The sequence below is a fragment of the Malus domestica genome, chromosome 17 (genome assembly GCF_042453785.1).
Source record: "Malus domestica chromosome 17, GDT2T_hap1".
Lineage (NCBI taxonomy): Eukaryota > Viridiplantae > Streptophyta > Magnoliopsida > Rosales > Rosaceae > Malus > Malus domestica.
The window spans coordinates 31,426,635-31,448,629 of NC_091677.1; the positions used below are offsets into that span (position 1 = coordinate 31,426,635).

At 39.6% G+C, this 21,995-nt stretch overlaps 1 long non-coding RNA gene and 2 pseudogenes across 1 annotated transcript; 1 reads left to right on the forward strand and 2 right to left on the reverse strand.

The window, feature by feature from the left end:
- Nucleotides 1-281: 281 nt before the first annotated feature.
- Nucleotides 282-9,922, reverse strand: LOC139193480 (L-ascorbate oxidase-like; annotated as a pseudogene).
- Nucleotides 1,446-4,514, forward strand: LOC139193741 (uncharacterized). Its single transcript, XR_011578199.1, has 2 exons — nt 1,446-3,070; nt 3,167-4,514. It is a non-coding gene; the product is annotated as an uncharacterized lncRNA (long non-coding RNA).
- A 10,465-nt stretch (nt 9,923-20,387) lies between the features above and the next one.
- Nucleotides 20,388-21,671, reverse strand: LOC114822495 (uncharacterized; annotated as a pseudogene).
- Between the last annotated feature and the right edge of the window lie 324 nt (nt 21,672-21,995).

A 21,995-nucleotide genomic window follows, 5' to 3' on the forward strand; every position in this document is an offset into this window, starting at 1 on the left:
TTTGGTCATATTCATGGAAGGGATTTACTTACCATCTAGTGCCATTGATCTGCTTTGACAAATATAAGCTGGATGTTCTAAGTTTGTACGTTCCTTCAGTTTTCTAAATTTGCATATTCCTTAGACAATATGGTTGATTTGTCAATTTCTATTGGTATTTGTCCTGTGAATTGTTGTTGGTTCTTATATAGATGGTAGTCCCATTTGACATGATATGCATTGCAGCAAGAGAGTAGAAATGATACTCCTTGCTCCTATAGGGAACTGCACGGTTGAAGGTTTCATACTCTCCAAACATCATTTCCATGGAGATGCCACAGATGCGTCTCACTGTTGTTCACTGTCATAGTGTTTGCATTCTGCAATATAATATGCACCGTGCTATTGAACCTCACCCGGTATATCCCATTGCTTGAAGTAGCTTTTACATTCTTAGCAACGTTGTATATGTCGTAGTTCTCGAAGTTGTAGTTTTACAGAGGAAGGTTGTGGTCGAAAACGTAGTTTGGGTTTACATTTCTTTTAGGGCTACTAAGTAAGGTGTGTGGGGAAGAGAGAAAGATACATTGTTTAAGGACCATCTTGTTTTGTGTGTTGAGAAGCACAATCACTTTGTTTGAAGTGTGAGGAGTGTGAGTGAAATTTTTGTGGGCTTTGAGTGAAAGACTTTGTGCCAATCTTTGTGCAGTTTCGTTCCATAGGGGGCCTGTGGTTGGAAGAGTTGGAGGAAATTTCTTGGGGTAGTTTGGATAGTAAGTGAGGATTGCTAGGCCCGTTGGGGTTGAAGGTTTCCGACTGTTTCTAGTTATCCAGTAGCTTCTTGATGGGTTTTGGTTTGCCTTTACCAGGACAAAATAGGTCTTGCCGGAGTAAATGCATAGGTTTTAGGTCTCAAATGGCTCGACATAATGCGCATCGGCTTCAATAACAGTCATATTGTGACCCTGCATAGCATTTTATTTTGTCGCTAATAAATACAAGCTTTAATTTTTTTTTAACATAATTGGAACTATTAGGGTGCGTTTGTTGCACCGGACTATCTTGGATTGGACTAACTTCAGGGACTAAGCTGGACTGGCTTAGACTAGACTAAGCTGGACTGATTTAATGAAGCGTTTGATGTAGTGTCGGACTAAGAAGCAGGATAACTATTAAATTTAGATACTATATTTTGATCATACTTATTTCATAAAACCCATATCACACTTATTTCAGATAACCCTCAATTAACATTTTAAAATTAATCAAGAAAATATGTAATAAACCATGTATAAACTTTATCAAATATATACCAACTCAGACGATTCCAAAGATCTACCAAAAAGTAAAATAAGAAATATAGACACCAAAAAATCAAACATCCAAAGATCAATGGCAGAACACCAGTAATCAAATAGCAGAACACTAGGAATCAAACAGACAAAGCATTTGTTCACAACAACAACAACAACAACAACAAAGCCTTTTCCCACTAAGTGGGGTCGGCTATATGAATCCTAGAACGCCATTGCGCTCGGTTTTGTGTCATGTCCTCCGTTAGATCCAAGTACTCAAGTCTTTTCTTAGGGTCTCTTCCAAAGTTTTCCTAGGTCTTCCTCTACCCCTTCGGCCCTAAACCTCTGTCCCGTAGTCACATTTTCGAACCGGAGCGTCAGTAGGCCTTCTTTGCACATGTCCAAACCACTGGAACTGATTTTCTCTCATATTTCCTTCAATTTTGGCTACTCCTACTTTACCTCGGATAACCTCATTCCCAATCTTATCCTTTCTCGTGTGCCCATACATCCCACGAAGCATCCTCATCTCCGCTACACCCATTTTGTGTACGTTGATGCTTCACTGCCCAACATTCTGTGCCATACAACATCGCTGGCCTTATTGCCGTCCTATAAAATTTTCCCTTGAGCTTCAGTGGCCTACGACCGTCACACAACACGCCGGATGCACTCTTACACTTCATCCATCCAGCTTGTATTCTATGGTTGAGATCTCCATCTAATTCTCCGTTCTCTTGCAAGATAGATCCTAGGTAGCGAAAACGGTCACTTTTTGTGATCTTCGCTAGATTGCTCCGGTCATTAGTGTGGATAAGTATATAAATGGATAGAGATAGGAAAGCAAACACAAGATGTATGTGGTTCACCCAGATTGGCTACGTCCACGGAATAGAGGAGTTCTCATTAATTGTGAAGGGTTTACACAAAAGCAAACACAAGATGTACGTGGTTCACCCAGATTGGCTACGTCCACGGAATAGAGGAGTTCTCATTAATTGTGAAGGGTTTACACAAGTACATAGGTTCAAGCTCTCCTTTAGTGAGTACAAGTGAATGATTTAGTACAAATGACATTAGGAAATATTGTGGGAGAATGATCTCGTAGCCACGAAACTTCTAAGTACCGGAGTGTGGTATCGTCTTGACTTGCCTTATCTGTCTCATAGGTAGATGTGGCATCTTCTCTGGAAGTACTCTTCCTCCATCCAGGGGTGGTATCTGTAACTGGTGGAGATGCACAAGGTAATGTATCAATTTCACTTGAAGCTTACTTGTAGTTTCATGCTTGGTCAAGCGCGATACAAACCATGTAGTAGGAGTCCCCCAAGTCGCCGAGCTAGGGGATCTGCTGAAAGAGGTGACAGACAAGGTAAGCAATCAGAGCTCCGGCTGATTGTTCACATTCTCCCTATCTTGCAGGCAGCATGAAGGATAAAGAGAAGAAAAATGAGGAGAGATGATATGGGATACTTTTGCTTTTGAAGAAGTAACTTTCCACAGGCTTATTCTTGAACTGGGCTGGAGGGTTTTCTGGTTTCCTCCAGAGTATAAGGCCGACTGAAGAATTTGAGGGTCAAAACAAGTCCATCAAATCTAGAGTACGTTCGACCCTGCTGATATGGGATACTTTTGCTTTTGACAGAGTAGTGGATGTATCGGCACGTGTGCTGTTACGCTTGTCTCCACATGCTTCCTTGTATCCTTCTCACTTGCCCTATTTGTTCCTCAGGCAGATGTGGTATCTTCCCTGGAAGCATAAGATGTTGAAGATGAGTACTCGAGAGCAATGCCAGGTAAGTAATCAGGTAAGGGGTTCCAGGCAGTCAGTTCCTGGCTGGAAGCTTGATTCCAAGTGCTGACTGATTGCTCTCTTTCTCCTTGTCTTGCAGGTAAGAACAAGGCCAAAGGAAAAGACAGGGAAAAAGCATGATATGGGATACTCTTGCTTTTAACCCTGATGATATGAGATATTCTTGCTCTAGTATAGCTTGTTTACAGAGGTATTATCGGGGGGAAAGAAAGCTGAATATTTCGAAAGGCTTCGTTGGGAGTGCCCTCTCAGATAAGAGAAAGGGTTGAGCATTTTTGCAGGTCTGCCTGTCCGTTAGGGATGGAGGTCGACATATATATGAGTCTCCCTAACATCAAGTAATAATGCTATTCCTTTACCCTGCTTGGTTATAGCACGGTAGTGGGAGCTGCCAGCTTCACATGTTTTAACTCTGTCAGAGCACTTTGAAAAGTGGTATGTGGTATCTGGAAAGCTGATGTTGCGTGTGAAGATTACAGACAAGCTTTATCCAAGGAGATCCAGCTCTTGAAGTTGGGAAAGTGGTGCCTCTTCGATTTTCGAACAAGCAATACTGTCGGGGATCTGGCTCTCGAGATTCGGAGAACGATGCCTCTTCGATTTTTGAGAAAGCAATCCTGCTGGGGGTCTGGCTCTCGAGATTCGGAGAGCGGTGTCTCTTCGATTTTTGAGAAAGTAATCATGTTGGGAGTCTGGCTCTCGAGATTCGGAGGGCGGTGCCTCTTCGATTTTGGAGCAAGCAATCTTGTTGGGAGTGTTTTCTCGAATGTGAGTAAAGGTTGGACGTGTTTGCTAGTCTACCTTGCCACGAAGCACAGAGGTTGACACACAGGGACTTTCCAATTATCCAGCAGTGGTACTGTTCCTTTACCATCTCTTCGATTTTTGAGAAAGTAATCATGTTGGGAGTCTGGCTCTCGAGATTCGGAGAGCGGTGCCTCTTCGATTTTGGAGCAAGCAATCTTGTTGGGAGTGTTTTCTCGAATGTGAGTAAAGGTTGGGCATGTTTGCTAGTCTACCTTGCCACGAAGCACAAAGGTTGACACATAGGGACTTTCCAATTATCCAGCAGTGGTACTGTTCCTTTACCCTCTCTTCGATTTTTGAGAAAGTAATCATGTTGGGAGTCTGGCTCTCGAGATTCGGAGGGCGGTGCCTCTTCGATTTTGGAGCAAGCAATCTTGTTGGGAGTGTTTTCTCGAATGTGAGTACAGGTTGGGCATGTTTGCTAGTCTACCTTGCCACGAAGCACAGAGGTTGACACACCGGGACTTTCCAATTATCCAGCAGTGGTACTGTTCCTTTACCCTTGTGGGTAATAATATGGTAGCTAGACCTTCAAAATTTATGTGTTTAAACTTTGTTAGTGTTGTTTCTTTGCAATTCTTTTACCCTTCTTGGTCAGAGCGATGTAGTGGGAGCTGCAAGCTTCACGTATCTCAACTTTGTCAGAGAACTTTGGCAAAGTTATCTGTGGTACCCATGAGCTACTGTTGCGTGTGGGAAGTGGGTGATTGAACAGTACGATTCATGTGCTTTCTACTTCGTCAGAAATCTTCGACAGAATGCCCATAATTTCCGCAAAGCTGAGTGTGCGTGTGACAGGTGCTGACAAGGCTCTTCGATTTCTGAGATCAGCCCTCGTGGTCTCTGAGCATCCCAGCTTTTGAGAAAGCAAGCCTCTTCGATTTCTGAGATCGGCCTTCGTGGTCTTCGAGCAGCCCAGCTTTTGAGAAAGCAAACGCCTCTTCGATTTCTGAGATCGACCCTCGTGGTCTCTGAGCAGCCCAGCTTTTGAGAAAGCAAACGCCTCTTCGATTTCTGAAGCTTCGTCGAGTGCAGATTTTTATAGGGGCTGACATTAAGTTCCAAAGCACACTTGAATATCCACCAGTAGAAGCTCCATTCTTGCACTTCTAAGATCTTGATTTGTCCGACCTCTTCTCTCTTCAACACCTTTGAAAATGTCTGGCCCCTCCGACCGTCGTTTTGACTTGAACCTTGTTGAAGAGGCAGCCCCGCCTTCTCCAGACAACATATGGCGCCCATCCTTCGTCTCCCCTACTGGTCCTCTTACCGTTGGGGATTCCGTGATGAAGAATGATATGACCGCTGCGGTAGTGGCCAGGAACCTTCTCACTCCCAAAGATAACAGACTACTTTCCAAACGGTCTGATGAGTTGGCTGTTAAGGATTCTCTGGCTCTCAGTGTTCAGTGTGCAGGTTCTGTGTCTAATATGGCCCAACGCCTATTTGCTCGAACCCGCCAAGTTGAATCATTGGCGGCTGAAGTGATGAGTCTCAAACAGGAGATTAGAGGGCTCAAGCATGAGAATAAACAGTTGCACCGGCTCGCACATGACTATGCTACAAACATGAAGAGGAAGCTTGACCAGATGAAGGAATCTGATGGTCAGGTTTTACTTGATCATCAGAGATTTGTGGGTTTGTTCCAAAGGCATTTATTGTCTTCGTCTTCTGGGGCTGTACCGCGTAATGAAGCTCCAAATGATCAACCTCTGATGCCTCCTCCTTCTAGGGTTTTGTCCAGTACTGAGGCTCCGAATGATCCTCCTCCTGTGCCTTCTCTTTCTGGGGCTCTACCGACTGCTGAGACTTCTCCTAAGCAACCTTTGTGAAAGCTCCCTCTTGTTTGTTTATTTTGACTCAAGTATATGTACATATTTGTAACTTATCGAGGATATCAATAAATAAGCTTTCCTTCATTTCAACGTATTGTGTTAAATACACCAAAGCCTTATTTGCTAAGTTCTTTGAATTTTCTTTTGTTGAAGCTTGTATGTTGAAGCTTTGTGAGTGGAGCATATAGGTTGAGGTAGTGTTCCCTTAATTTCCCGAGTGAGGAAAACTTCTTGGTTGGAGACTTGGAAAATCCAAGTCACTGAGTGGGATCGGCTATATGAATCTTAGAACGCCATTGTGTTCTGTCCTGTGTCATGTCCTCCGTTAGATCCAAGTACTCTAAGTCCTTTCTTAGGGTCTCTTCCAAAGTTTTCCTAGGTCTTCCTCTGCCCCTTCGGCCCTGAACCTCTGTCCCATAGTCGCATCTTCTAATCGGAGCGTCAGTAGGCCTTCTTTGCACATGTCCAAACCACCGTAACCGATTTTCTCTCATCTTTCCTTCAATTTCGGCTACTCCTACTTTACCCCGGATATCCTCATTCCTAATCTTATCCTTTCTCGTGTGCCCACACATCCAACGAAGCATCCTCATCTCCGCTACACCCATTTTGTGTACGTGTTGATGCTTCACCGCCCAACATTCTGTGCCATACAGCATCGCCGGCCTTATTGCCGTCCTATAAAATTTTCCCTTGAGCTTCAGTGGTATACGGCGGTCACACAACACGCCGGATGCACTCTTCCACTTCATCCATCCAGCTTGTATTCTATGGTTGAGATCTCCATCTAATTCTCCATTCTTTTGCAAGATAGATCCTAGGTAACGAAAACGGTCGCTCTTTGGTATTTCTTGATCTCCGATCCTCACCCCTAACTCGTTTTGGCCTCCATTTGCACTGAACTTGCACTCCATATATTCTGTCTTTGATCGGCTTAGGCGAAGACCTTTAGATTCCAACACTTCTCTCCAAAGGTTAAGCTTTGCATTTACCCCTTCCTGAGTTTCATCTATCAACACTATATCGTCTGCGAAAAGCATACACCAAGGAATATCACCTTGAATATGTCCTGTTAACTCATCCATTACCAACGCAAAAAGGTAAGGACTTAAGGATGAGCCTTGATGTAATCCTACAGTTATGGGAAAGCTTTCGGTTTGTCCTTCATGAGTTCTTACAGCAGTCTTTGCTCCTTCATACATATCCTGTATAGCTTGGATATATGCTACTCGTACTCCTTTCTTCTCTAAAATCCTCCAAAGAATGTCTCTTGGGACCCTATCATACGCTTTTTCCAAATCTATAAAGACCATGTGTAAATCCTTTTTCCCATCTCTATATCTTTCCATCAATCTTCGTAAGAGATAGATTGCCTCCATGGTTGAGCGCCCTGGCATGAACCCGAATTGGTTGTCCGAAACCCGTGTCTCTTGCCTCAATCTATGCTCAATGACTCTCTCCCAGAGCTTCATTGTATGACTCATCAGCTTAATACCCCTATAGTTCATGCAATTTTGTACATCGCCCTTATTCTTGTAGATAGGCACCAAAGTGCTCATTCGCCACTCATTCGGCATCTTCTTCGTTTTCAAAATCCTATTGAAAAGGTTAGTGAGCCATGTTATACCTGTCTCTCCCAAAACTTTCCACACTTCGATTGGTATATCGTCTGGGCCTACTGCTTTTCTATGCTTCATCTTCTTCAAAGCTACACCCACTTCTTCCTTCCGGATTCTACGATAAAAAGAGTAGTTTCTACACTCTTCTGAGTTACTCAACTCCCCTAAAGAAGCACTCCTTTCATGTCCTTCATTGAAAAGATTATGAAAATAACTTTTCCATCTGTCTTTAACCGCGTTCTCTGTAGCAAGAACCTTTCCATCCTCATCCTTGATGCACCTCACTTGGTTTAGGTCCCTTGTCTTCTTGTCCCTTGCTCTAGCTAGTTTATAGATATCCAACTCTCCTTCTTTGGTATCTAGTCGCTTATACATATCGTCATAAGCCGCTAACTTAGCTTCTCTCACAGCTTTCTTCGCCTCTTGCTTCGCTTTTCTATACCTTTCACCATTTTCATCGGTCCTATCCTTGTATAAGGCTTTACAACATTCCTTCTTAGCCTTCACCTTTGCTTGTACCTCCTCATTCCACCACCAAGATTCCTTTTGGTGTGGGGCAAAACCCTTGGACTCTCCTAATACCTCTTTTGCTACTTTTCGGATACAACTAGCCATGGAATCCCACATTTGGTTAGCTTCCCCCTCTCTATCCCACACACACTGGGTGATTACTTTCTCTTTGAAAATGGCTTGTTTTTCTTCTTTTAGATTCCACCATCTAGTCCTTGGGCACTTCCAAGTCTTGTTCTTTTTTCTCACTCTTTTGATATGTACATCCATCACCAACAAGCGATGTTGATTAGCCACGCTCTCTCCTGGTATAACTTTGCAATCCTTACAAGTTATATGATCCCCTTTCCTCATTAGAAGAAAATCTATTTGTGTTTTTGACGACCCACTCTTGTAGGTGATCACATGTTCTTCTCTCTTCTTAAAGAAGGTGTTGGCTAAGAAGAGATCATATGCCATTGCAAAATCCAAGATAGCTTCCCCATCCTCGTTTCTCTCCCCAAAACCATGGCCACCATGAAAACCTCCATAGTTGCTTGTCTCCCTGCCCACGTGTCCATTTAAATCTCCTCCTATAAATAACTTCTCTGTCTGAGCAATTCCTTGCACCAAGTCTCCAAGGTCTTCCCAAAATTTCTCCTTCGAACTCGTATCCAACCCTACTTGAGGTGCGTACGCACTAATCACATTGATAAGTTCTTGTCCTATTACAATCTTGATTGCCATGATTCTATCTCCTACCCTCTTGACATCTACAACATCTTGTGTCAAGGTCTTGTCCACGATGATGCCAACACCGTTTCTCGTTCTATTTGTGCCCGAATACCATAGTTTAAACCCTGAGTTTTCTAGATCCTTTGCCTTACGACCAACCCACTTAGTTTCTTGTAGGCACATAATATTTATCCTTCTCCTCACCATAACTTCTACTACTTCCATAGATTTTCCCGTCAAGGTTCCTATATTCCACGTTCCTAAACGCATTTTGCTCTCTTGAACTCTACCCTTCTGTCCTAGCTTCTTCACCCTTCCCCGTCTAATAGGATCAAAGTACTTCTTTTGTGTGTCCCGTGTAAAGTTGATAGGAGCATATGCTCCCAAACAACTTTGAGTGGAGTCGTTCGAAAAGAAGTTTCTATAGCCCCCTTGCTCATTTAACACTGCATCCGGGTGCCGATGGAGATACAGCGACCCTTGCTCACTTATCACTGTGCTCAGGCCACACAGCGCGCCACTTACGGGTGACGCCCTAGCTTTAGCGCGATTTCGTTCTGGATTCATTTTCATAAGGATTCGACGTGATCATGGAATCCCCAAAGATGAATCAGAAAGAATCCCCAAAGACTACAAGACGAATCTCCCCTCTCTTGCTGCAAGATGAATCCCAATTTGCAAGACGAATCTCTCCTCTCTCGCTTCAAGACGAATCTGCAATTTGCGTGACGACGAAGAAAAGTAGGATGGTGGGGATGTCGGTGCAAAGAGGAGAGAAGCAGACTAGAGGTGAATTGAACAGTTGTCGGAGAAGAGGAGTGGGGTGGGTGGGGCTGTCGGTGCAAAGAGAAGACAGAAACAAACGAAGCATATGAAGAAGACGAAACGAATCAGACGAAGTGAAGCGAGCGAAGCGAGAAGGGGCTTAGCAGTCCTCTCGTATTTGGGGGGGTCTCGCTAAGACCTTCTAACGAAGGTGTTAGTCGAGACGAGTCCCACTTAATACCATTAAAGGTAATCCCTCCCTGTAACAAACACAAGACTAGACTGACTTTTAGTCCAGTCTAGTCTAGTGAGACTTAACGAAGGGAAACAAACACACCCTTAGAGACTTGGTGAGTATTGAGTTATATTTACCTTAATTTGAAAACTTAGAGCTGATAGAGAGGTCAAGCTACCAATCCTTAATGGGTATATTTTTCCAGGGATTACTGTCAGAATATAGGGAGAACAGTCGGGATTTGTCGCGTTACAGACCCCGACTTCTAGGCTAGGAGTCTCTAGTAGAGAGCAGTTGAATCTCCATCTTCCATTAATCAGAAGTGATTGCAAAGCTAACGGAATGTACATTAAGTTTATAAAACATGGGCAACGTATTCTGTAAAATGATCTCTACTTTTGTTCTTCAAGTTAGGAAACAACCTTTCCAATATTTATGTTGTTTTCAGGGGAAAAGTGAAACATGGTGAATAGTTAGAAACACAAAAAGGAACCTTTCAAGTGGAATAAATGTTTCATTCTTCAGAGACTCTGTTGTTGGTCCTCGCTTTTCATGTTTATATGACCTTCTTTTTAGAAAGTGCGATATCAACTACCATCAGTGTTTTGCTACACGAGGGATAGGGTAGTATTACAAATTCAGTTATGAAAATAAACTCTTGAAATAATTTGTTCTTGTAAATAGTGTAGAGAAGATGTTACCTTAAATAATAATCTAATTAGCCTTTGTTTGCCGTTTCAGTTACAAAATATGTGTGTGCGCGCGCTCGCGCGCATTATGGATCTTTATGTGGGGCAGAACATATATATGCATTGACTTTTGTTTTCCTAATTGGGCAGATGTCGTAGCTTATTAGAAGTCGTAAGGTGGTGACGACTGCAACTTGTTCGATTGCCCCGCCTCCTACTTCAGTCGCCACTGCTCCAGCATAAATGGAGCCCAGGCTGGTTAATCCGGTTGATGTGGTTGATCCAGTTGCTTCCCGAGTCTCCCAGGAGTTGGCATCATCAGCCTCTTGAGTGGTGCTACCTATTGGCGCTAGGCGTGGTCACCGCCGCCCCTGCACGCCTAACAGGATATCGGCATCCACTACTGATGTCTCGGGGTCCCACAAGGTAAACATGTGATAAACACTGATAACTGATTTTTTTTCTATAGTGCCTTGATATTGGATTGCCTAATGATGTTGGGAGGGTGGTCATTAGTTCTTTGTAGGAAACAACGTGTCTCTGAAAATGTTTGTACTTAGGTAAGTAGAAGTATAAGGTGTAAAGCTAATAATTTAGTGTTCTCTGCATGTCCATTATATAAAGGATTCTCATCTAAATGATCATGGTAAGCGTTAGGCCATTAGTCTTCAAGTATTGAAGCAATTCATAACAGCATTTGAATTTGCTACTTAAATTCCTAGGTTCTACTATGTGGCATCCACTACAGAAGCATTCAACTATTGTGATTGTTGTTGGATATCATATATAATTCATTACAATGTCCAGGGTTTGGGAAATGTTATAACTTTAGGGGAAGTTTTGCCGAAATTTCGATACAATTTGTAGTGTTTGTTTGACTTTTTTTTTTAATTTTTTTTTCAACAAAGAAAAATACTCGGGGACCTTGTCGTCAGTTGAAGACTTCGAACGTCACGTCATTGGTTACATCGTTTGGACCTATTGCCCTATGCGATGAAAGTCTTGGAAGGCGATGCCAGACGAGGTGAAGATGAAGGTGCGCGATTATTTGTCGATAAGTATCCTGGCATTTTATTGATTTTCCCTTAAAGTTTATATATTTATATTAATTAATGATATGTACTTATTTTGTTACATTGTAGAAAAACTACGATTTCGACGACATCAACGACGATATGTTGGCGTACGTCAACATTGAATGGTACAAGCAGTGGAAGAGCAACCTGCACCAATATTTTCAGACATTTGATGATCTGCAGGTGATCGGATCATATTTATATATATTTTTACTTCGAATTCACTCGTCTTTTCTTAGTTAGTTCCTTATATTTTTGAGCTATTTACGTTATTTTTGTGTTTATAGGATTTGTTATGCAAAGAAAATAAAAATAGAACAAATGAAATTTTATGTAATAAATTCGTCAAAACTGTCTGTGTAGATCAGCTTTTAAATTAAATTAAAAAAAAATATATAATAATGATAAATCATGATGATGTTTGAAACATCATCATGATGGTTTTGTTTTGTAGAAGAAAAGAAAGGAACGGATGGAGAAGAAGAAAAGAAAGGAATAAAAAAAGAAAAGAAGGAATAAAAAAAATTAAAAGAAGAATAAGTGAGTCCACACATGAGGGATCCAAAGAAAGATATACGAAAGAAGAAGAAAAAGGAGAATCCAAGGCGTGAAAGGGATAGAGGCGGGAGACAGAGAAGACTTGAAAAAGTGGGAAATAAAATAATAAGATAGAGAGGAGAAAGCAGCTGGCAGAGACGAAATTGGGGGGGGGGGGAGAGATGGAGCTGCCTTTGGCAGCACGGGGTCAGAGAGGATAGAGATACGTGAGGGAAGCAAATAAGAAAGAAGAAAGAAAAAAAGGTGAGGGACTGACAGAAAAGCAGAGGGCTGCCCTTTGGGCAGCGTGAGGCTGCGCAGAAATAAAAGGGACAGTTCGGCATGGCAGGAGAGAAGTGACGCAGGGAGTGAGGGCAGAAGCACAGAAACGCAGCAGATCTTATTCTCTCGGTTAAATCTTTCCAACTTATGATTAATTTTTGGTTTAATTTTAGAATAATGTGTAGCTAAATTTATTTTGGCTAGAGGTTAATTCAAAGCCATGAATATATTTGTAATATGAATTGATTACCTTCAGTTGTGATTTCTGAGTTGTGATTTAATTTTCTTAACTGCTTGATTGATAACTTATTTTTGTATGTCGATTAAGGATGCATACTTAATTTACATGCATGAATTTGATGCTAGAATATAAGTGAATTTCACCTAATCGTTATGAACTTATATTCACAAGTAGTGAAGGTTGTTATCCACAATCGTGTTAAGTGAATTCTTGGCAAGGGTATCATGCTTTTCATAGTTACGAATGCCTCGTCAATGCTTATAGTTTTCACAAAGTTTAATGATCTTTGATTGTATCTCTATTGTGCTTTTCACGTAGGGGACTTTTGAAGAATGTTTTGAATTGTTGTATGCGTTTTCCCGTCCAATTCAATAACTTAAGGAAAACTTGAAGATTAAAAAAGTGTTGTTCACGGTTAATCTGAAGTGTTGAGATTCACAACTTATTGAAAGAACAACTGAAAATCAATTTAGGTTGCATATGTGTCATGTGTAGAGAAGAACCCTCTAGCTAATCCATCACCTATCATTTCACCTTAATTTCATGTTTTTGTCAATTCTGTAATTTATTTAAGTTTAATTTACTTCTCGTCAAAACCAAACCCCCCATTATTAAATTATTTTATTTAGTTAGTTTTCATTGTTGTTAGTCTTTTAATTCAATTTCCGTCCATTGCAGTTCCTAGTGTCTAATTTGATTGTTTTCATTATTTTGAGTCATCCTAAGTGTGTTTCGAGTTATTAGAGTTTTTAGCCTAGTTTTGTGTCCTTGAGTCTTATTTAATATTTTTAAATTAATTTAGAATAGATTAGCAATCCCTCCTAATCCCCGGCCTAGAACGATACCCTACTTACATCCATACTACAATTGTCAAAAAGAGGGTTTAATTTGTGTGTCAAGAAATTCTCACATCAAATTTTGGCGCCGTTGCCGGGGATTAGCAACTTTGCTAATCCTTTTATTTTTGTTTTTGTTTATGTTTATATTGGTGTTTGTGTATTTTACTTTTGATATTTGATTTATTTTTCTTTCTTTGATTTTAGGTTCAAATGGAGCCGAGGGAAATTTAAAGGAAAGATGCGTCCGGCTAAAGACGTTAAATCAAGCGCTTCTTGGGAGGCAACCCAAGCATTCAACGAAGGGAGACTTTGGAATCACTAACCCAATCAGCTTTGCATTCTTCCACCCTTATCTTTACTGCTTTCATTTTGTTTTGTTTAGTTAGTTGTGTTATTTGGTTGATTTCTGTGAGTTTGTGTTTGTGTTATTTAGTTTAAGTGTGGGGGAAGGTTAACCAAAGTCTCTTTACATTAATTTACATTTAAAAAGAAAAAAAAAGATAAAATTTAAAATTAATGATAAAAAAAAAAATACATAAAAAAAAAATACATAAAAAAAAATAAAAATTTAAAAAAAAAAAATTTAAAAATTAAAAAAAATAAAATAAAATAAAATAAAATAAAAAAATACAAATATTTTACAATGATGTAAACTAATAGTATTCATTGGTCGGGTGGTGCTTCAGTAGTAGGCGGGGCTTCAGCAGTCGGCGGGGCCACAGAAGGAGGAGGCAGCAGAGGTTGATCAGTTGGAGCTTCACTACGCGGTGCCGCTCCAGAAGACGAAGGCAGATGCGGTTGGAACAAACCCACAAACCTCCGATGATCAAGTAAAATTTGACCATCGGTGTCCTGCATCTGGTCAATCTTTCTCTTCATGCTGGTGGCATAATTGTGTGCAAGCTTGTGCAATTGTTTATTTTCATGCTTGAGTCCTCTAATCTCCTCTTTGAGACTCTGTATTTCAGCCACCAACGATTCAACGTGACGGGTTCGAGCAAATAGGCGTTGGGCCATGTTGGACACGGAACCGGCACACTGCACGCTAAGAGCCAGAGACTCCTTAACCACCAATTCATCAGACCGTCTAGCGAGCAGTCTGTTATCTCTTGGGGTGACAAGGTTCCGGGCCACCACCGCAGCAGTCATGTCATTTTTCATAACCGAATCCCCCACGGTAAGAGGACCGGTAGGGGATATGAAGGATGGGCGCCATATATTGTCTGGTGAAGGCGGAGCTGCCTCTTCACCAATGTTCAAGTCAAAACGACGATCGGAAGGGCCAGACATTTTTCAGAGGTGGTGAAGAAAGAAGAGAGTCGGAATGATCAAGATTAAACAAGTGCAAGAAGGGAGTGTTTACAGGAGGGTGCTCAAGTGTGTTGTGGAACAAGCTTAACGCCTCTATAAAAAGAAGAAATCGGAGAGGCGCTCCTCAGAGAAGCGTCCTCTCGCAAATCGAAGAGTCGGGGCTCCTTTCTCAAAAGCCGGATTCTTTTCTCAAAAGAGGCGTTTCATTTCTTAAAGGCTGGGCTTGCTCAGAAACCACGAGCCGAACCCCGGATTTCAAAAGATTAATTTGTCCAGACGTGTCGTCACTTGTCACACGTAAATTGCTTTGCGAAATTCTCGGGCAGTTTGTCGAAGCACCAATTCAGAAATCGAAGAGGGAAATTCAACAGTCAAAGACACGCTAGCTTTCTCAAAAGCTGGGCTTCAACCCACGGGCAAATCTTCTTTTCCAGATTTATCCGCACGTGTCACATGCTACCTCTACAATCGACGTTGCTCAGAGCTCGAAGCGCCGATTCCAGATATCAATGAGGAATCTGCTTTGCGGAAATTACGGGCAGCTTTGTCAGAAAGCGCGTAATTTGTACTATTCATCCATCCACCGGCTGCCGACAATGAGTGAGAGAATAGTTTCGGTTGTGAAGAAAAGTTCCATAAGTATCTACCTTCGCCTTCCACAGCAAAGACACAACCTCTCAGCACTTCTTCATCTCCGAAAATGCATTCCCAAAGAATCCTCCTAAGTTACTCTGTGTTCCTCATTCCTTGGGATACTCCTGCGAACAACCCATTCAAAGCAAAAGTATTTCATATCATGAAGGTTGAAAGCAAGAGTATCTCATATCATGCTTTCTCCCTGTCCTTTCTCCAGCCAGCACCTGCTCTCGAGTACTCATCATCTTATGTTTCCGCTTCGTCTCTCACGTATAAGGGAAGTGAAGATGATTCCTCGAAGCATGTGGAGACAACGTGCTGATTCATCCTCAACTAGGGACAAGGAGAAAGAGAGCAAGAGGTGGGCACTTGGAAAGATTGAAGAAAGAAACAGACCAACACCTCTCCCTCGTGCCTGCCCGCCGTGCTGAAGAAACAAGCAGAGAAGAATGCAGCTCGTACAATCAACCCAGCACAAGGAGTCCGAACTGAAGAACTAGAGAAGCTGCCACATTTGCTTGGAGAACAAATTAGGAACTGCAACATAACCAAAGAGCAAAGCTTCGCCGTACAATATCATAAAATCATCACTTGCAAGTGAAAAGCTAAGTGTCACCCTGTTCAAGAGGAAAGCTGTGGAAAGTCAACAAGCACGACCAATGATTACTTATTAGTTTTATTCATTATCTTTTATCGTAATTTTCAATTTTTCGTTTGCAATTTTTTTTTAATTAATTTTCTTGCGTACTTAACTGAATTATTTCTTTTCTTTGCAGGAACTTTTGGTTATTTCCACCCTTGAAGTTGATTGCAGAATTTTAGCTTGGGGGTCATCGCTTGATTTTACTGCAAATTAGGGAAGTTTTCAGTCCAATTGCGTTATTTTGTTTCTTATTATTTATTTATTTTATTTTATTTTTTTATTTGCATTATAGTGTTTTCTGACATTGGGGACAATGTCAAGTTTAAGTGTGGGGGTAGAAATCTCCAGAATTTCATTTGTCTCTGTGTTGTTGTTTTTTTGTGTTCTTAATTAGTTTTGTTTTCTTTTAAAAAAAAATTTAAATTAAAAAAAAATCGGAAAATTTAAAAATCCAAAAATATTGTCTTGTTTCCCTTATTGTTTTGAATTAGATTTTTGTTAGTTTCCCGACCCAATGATATAATTGGATCAAATTTGAACCATGATCATCAAGAACTTAGTTAACATGTGTTTGGTGAAATTCCTAATTCTCTTGTTAGTTTTGTACATGTTTGATCATCTTTGAAAAACCAAATGCACATAGCCTTGTTAATGTGAAACTAAAGTATGACTTAAAGCTTCATATGTGAATTTAGTGACCATATACATCCTATGTGAGTTTTTGAGCCTATTGAAAGTGTGTGCATTTTTCATATACTCCTATTCTTTCATGTGTGATGAACTTATGTGAGATACATCTCTAGAACTTGCGTAACGATCTTTCAAAATGTTTGTCATTGATTGCATAAACTTGGAAATGATAGAGGCATTAGGTTTACCACCATGGCCCAAATAACCATGTTTCCCAAAGAAAAATGATATCATTAGATTGCCAATTTGAGCCGTGTATGTTGAGTCTTTTATTTCTTATCACCAGATATGTCTACCCTTATACCTGAAACATTTTTCCTTACCCTTTCCAAGCGAGCAATGCGAGATTGTCTTATGAGAAATGTTTGTGAAGTACTTTGAAGGTGTTTGGCAAAAGAATAAGTGTGGGGGTATTTCATGTTTGTATTAAAAAAAAAAAAAAAAAAAAAAAAAAAAAAAAAAAAAAAAAAAGAAAGATTGTATACGAAGAAAATAAAAAGTTTTTAAAGTTTCAGTTTAAGGGTGTGATTGGAGGTATTAGAAGAATTGTTGGAGAGCTTGAGTTCTTATAAATCTAAAGAAAAGAATTGCTTACAATGTAGCTTGGAACTTGTGTTTACCTATTCTTTCATTTCAATAACCCTCTTCCTAAACCTCATTACATCCAATAAAAGTCCTCTTGATTTAAGTTTTGCAATTATGATTGTGGAGATGAGATCTTTATGCAAGCTTATGGTAGAAATTTCACATTTGATTCTTTGAGCGAAACACATTAAAACTAAACACATATGTGATTGAGTGTATATCCCGTGAGAATGTTACTAGTTTGCATATGATGATTTTTAAAAATAAAAACTTGAAATTGCATTAGCATGGCTATCTCACACACTACACTTCAAGGATGATTCAAAGATTACTGCTAATATTTGAATAAGGAGGATGAACTTGGATTAACTTGTTTGGTGCTAGCTATGTTTCTTGATGATTTGTTTTCTTGAATGAAATTCTATGAGGGTCACATAGAGGGAAGCTAATGTTTTTCATGTTATTACTTTTTCATGTTTTCTTTGTTTTGCTCGAGGACTAGCAAAAGTTAAGTGTGGGGGTATTTGATCGGATCATATTTATATATATTTTTACTTCGAATTCACTCGTCTTTTCTTAGTTAGTTCCTTATATTTTTGAGCTATTTACGTTATTTTTGTGTTTATAGGATTTGTTATGCAAAGAAAATAAAAATAGAACAAATGAAATTTTATGTAATAAATTCGTCAAAACTGTCTGTGTAGATCAGCTTTTAAATTAAATTAAAAAAAATATATAATAATGATAAATCATGATGATGTTTGAAACATCATCATGATGGTTTTGTTTTGTAGAAGAAAAGAAAGGAACGGATGGAGAAGAAGAAAAGAAAGGAATAAAAAAAGAAAAGAAGGAATAAAAAAAATTAAAAGAAGAATAAGTGAGTCCACACATGAGGGATCCAAAGAAAGATATACGAAAGAAGAAGAAAAAGGAGAATCCAAGGCGTGAAAGGGATAGAGGCGGGAGACAGAGAAGACTTGAAAAAGTGGGAAATAAAATAATAAGATAGAGAGGAGAAAGCAGCTGGCAGAGACGAAATTGGGGGGGGGGGGAGAGATGGAGCTGCCTTTGGCAGCACGGGGTCAGAGAGGATAGAGATACGTGAGGGAAGCAAATAAGAAAGAAGAAAGAAAAAAAGGTGAGGGACTGACAGAAAAGCAGAGGGCTGCCCTTTGGGCAGCGTGAGGCTGCGCAGAAATAAAAGGGACAGTGCGGCATGGCAGGAGAGAAGTGACGCAGGGAGTGAGGGCAGAAGCACAGAAACGCAGCAGATCTTATTCTCTCGGTTAAATCTTTCCAACTTATGATTAATTTTTGGTTTAATTTTAGAATAATGTGTAGCTAAATTTATTTTGGCTAGAGGTTAATTCAAAGCCATGAATATATTTGTAATATGAATTGATTACCTTCAGTTGTGATTTCTGAGTTGTGATTTAATTTGCTTAACTGCTTGATTGATAACTTATTTTTGTATGTCGATTAAGGATGCATACTTAATTTACATGCATGAATTTGATGCTAGAATATAAGTGAATTTCACCTAATCGTTATGAACTTATATTCACAAGTAGTGAAGGTTGTTATCCACAATCGTGTTAAGTGAATTCTTGGCAAGGGTATCATGCTTTTCATAGTTACGAATGCCTCGTCAATGCTTATAGTTTTCACAAAGTTTAATGATCTTTGATTGTATCTCTATTGTGCTTTTCACGTAGGGGACTTTTGAAGAATGTTTTGAATTGTTGTATGCGTTTTCCCGTCCAATTCAATAACTTAAGGAAAACTTGAAGATTAAAAAAGTGCTGTTCACGGTTAATCTGAAGTGTTGAGATTCACAACTTATTGAAAGAACAACTGAAAATCAATTTAGGTTGCATATGTGTCATGTGTAGAGAAGAACCCTCTAGCTAATCCATCACCTATCATTTCACCTTAATTTCATGTTTTTGTCAATTCTGTAATTTATTTAAGTTTAATTTACTTCTCGTCAAAACCAAACCCCCCATTATTAAATTATTTTATTTAGTTAGTTTTCATTGTTGTTAGTCTTTTAATTCAATTTCCGTCCATTGCAGTTCCTAGTGTCTAATTTGATTGTTTTCATTATTTTGAGTCATCCTAAGTGTGTTTCGAGTTATTAGAGTTTTTAGCCTAGTTTTGTGTCCTTGAGTCTTATTTAATATTTTTAAATTAATTTAGAATAGATTAGCAATCCCTCCTAATCCCCGGCCTAGAACGATACCCTACTTACATCCATACTACAATTGTCAAAAAGAGGGTTTAATTTGTGTGTCAAGAAATTCTCACATCAGCAGGTCACTCTTGAGGAGGGTTGCTCGAAGGAGTTTGAGAACTGGGAAGAAATTTGGGTTTGGCTCTGCAGTCATTTTTAGGAGGCCGGCTATGTGGTACGTTTTTTTTTATTAAGTCTAAAAGTATTATACGTTTCTTACGAATGTTTATTGATTTTTTTATATTTCATTTAAATTACAACTAATACGTTCATTTTGCGTATAACAGAATAAAATGCGAAAGCTAACAAGATAAATCAGGAGAAGAAGACTCTTTTCCACCATGTGGGTTCGAAGCCCTTTTCATATAGGATGGAGGCGCAGCGGCAAGTAATAATAAAGCTTTTCATATTTAATTTTTAATATGTCAGTAATATTAATTTTTTTCATACTAACATTTTTCTTATCTTGTTCTATTCAGGAGGGGATTCAAAATTCCTGGAAATCGATGTCTTTGCAGACGTTTATGTTCGACCTGGGGATGAGTTGGCTGAGTCCTTTCATGTAAGTATTCTTTAGTTGTAATTACTATCTTACGCATTCAAGTATCATGGTTATTATTTCCATGTTATTATTAATATTTCATGTTACATTACACAAGTGACGATGATGGAGAAGAGGTAGTTGGTTCTTCAAGAGTCTGCCTCCCAGCTTCCTCCCGAGGATGTGGGGTTTCAAATCCTTACAGACACCTTGGATCAGACTCTCGGGAGGAGGCCGGGGATGTATTGTAGGGGGATAGGGAATGTCGAGGGACAAGAACCTAAAGCCTCTTCATCCTCGCATTCGAAGGGTGAGGTGATAGCTTTGACAACAAAGGTGGCCAACTTTAGGATTGAGCTCGCCTCGTATAAGAGCCATATGTCACTTATCATAAAGACCCTCAGTGAGTCCGACATTCATATCCCGAATATGCGTACCCTGTCGACTTCCGAGCCCCTCAAACCCGAGCATGCCCAGAAACTTAGCCCCTTTGACCTATGAACCCGTCCTCAACCCTGAGACCTTCCTGCCCCAAGATTTCCAGCCGCTTGCGAATGAAGACCCTATAGATTATTCCACATTCTTTTTAAAGTTTTGTACTCCCTTACTGTTTAAACATTTTCCTTGTACATACATTTATATTTATTTTAAATAAATTATTTTTCTCTTCATTACATTTTTTAATTGCAATTTAATTTTATTATTTTATTAAAAAATTAAAACCAAAACAAAAATATAAATTAATAAAAATATATATATTTCTTTTTGCACCACGAATACTTTCGTCTTGCATAATTTTTTGTGACTAATCCTTTTTCGTCGTGCAAGAATAACTTGTCGCCGCGCAAAGTTTTTAGAGATGAAGATTAGTCGTCCCATGTATGTATCTTGGTATTTTGTGCGACGAATACATTCCTTCCTAAAAATTTTGTGCAACGAAGGCAAAACCGTCGTGCCTTCTTCTTTGCAACCACTGTTTTTGTTTGTCGTGCAAAGTCTTTCTTCACGATATTTGCGAGACGGATTCTGAGTGACGAATTTTTCGTCACATAGACGTTTGTGTGACAGAAATATGCGTTGCGCGACCAATTTGTATTTGTCGCTCTAATAGTTAAATGTAGTAGTGATACCTCAGCCGTGTGTGGAAGAGCAATACGATGATAATATGTTTGCTAATCATCTTAATACTCACAATTTTCTATAATTTGTACAACCTAGTAATTAGGTTTGCAATCGTAGCCAAATCCTAATGCTCAAATGGTCATTTCCAATTTGAATTTTCCTTCCGGTGGGGAAGGCAGAAGAAGGCATGAATCAGGAAGTTGCCTGAATTCCCTCGTTGCAGGATTGCATAAAAGAACATTTTCCTGCTATTACACAGACCGTCCCATAGCAATAAACGACAATATGTACAAAATCATGATCATCCAATGGAAACGGTATATTTATGGCCGCAACATAATAATGAAGTTTGTGGTCATCTCTCTCAATGGAAATATTAATCATGGACCATGAAACTTCACGTTTCCAACTTTTGTACGGGAAAACGTAAACCTAAGAATAGTTGAGAAGGGTATAAGCGGAGGGTGAGAGTTTGTTGTCCATGGAATTGTTGAGACGTTTGGCCACAAAACAAACTTCGACTATCGATGAGTGTGCACCAAGATTTGACTATGCATTAGAGATTTGGGCGGCAACCTAGACATGATTTCGACTACCTCATTTTCAGGAGTTTCACATTCACGCTCCTGGGACGTTTCGACAGCTTTGTTCCATAGGAATTCTTCACACATACAAATACACAAAAAAACAAAACACCACCAGTTTTAGAGACAAAGTAAATCAAACTCCCTAAGGCCTGGTAGATTGAGTTTCAATTACTAAAAATATTGCCAAATAAGATACCAAATTAAAAAGTACTAAATAAATTTCACCAAAAAAAAAAAGTACTAAATAAACTTGGAGTTCCACAACCACAACATATATAGCTACCAATCATAACTCGAAGATTTGATAATATACAATTGAGTCTAAATATGATTGTATCAAAATTTAGAATTATAAGAAAAATGAAGGCAACAAATTACAATAGCATAATTTCACCCTTTCTACTAGAA